A 614-nucleotide genomic window follows, 5' to 3' on the forward strand; every position below is an offset into this window, starting at 1 on the left:
CCCACTTATGGTGTCCTGTGTGTGTCAGAGTAGAACTGTGCTCACAGGGTTCTCAGTGGATGGTTTTTCAAAGTAGACTCCACTCAGGGTGCCCCGTGTGTGTCAGAGTAAATAGCACTTTTCAGTGGCTGAATTTTCTGAAGTGAATCACCAAGCCTTTCTTCTCAGTGCCTCTGGTTGGACTCAAACCTGGAAAGTTCCACTTAGCAGCCATGCATGTTAGTAACAATGAGGAGAATGCCTCCAAGTGTCCTCCTCACAGATCTTGATGTTAGTCCTTAGCAGCCTCTGGAGTTCCTAAGACAAGTCGGTTCATATGGGCGCCCGTTCTGAGTGGGTGCTGTTTTTTGTTAGCGTGGACTCAGTGTGGATTTGAGGAGCTTCCTGGGAGAAATCTCAGGACCTGAAATCTGCTCTTATCCACAGGATACTCCAACGACATAGATCACAACGGGGGACATTACCCTCCCAGACCACAACCTCCTGCAGGTACGTCCTTGTTCCCCCTCTGTCCTTGGTTCAAACACTCTGGTTTGCCTGAGAAGGGTCTTCTGAGACTCTGCCTTGGGCTTGGGTTCAAAGTTATGGACAAGAGGGGATGTAGTGATGCAGCA

Source organism: Chrysochloris asiatica, unplaced genomic scaffold (assembly GCF_000296735.1).
Source record: "Chrysochloris asiatica unplaced genomic scaffold, ChrAsi1.0 scaffold00372, whole genome shotgun sequence".
In the NCBI taxonomy this organism is placed as follows: domain Eukaryota; kingdom Metazoa; phylum Chordata; class Mammalia; order Afrosoricida; family Chrysochloridae; genus Chrysochloris; species Chrysochloris asiatica.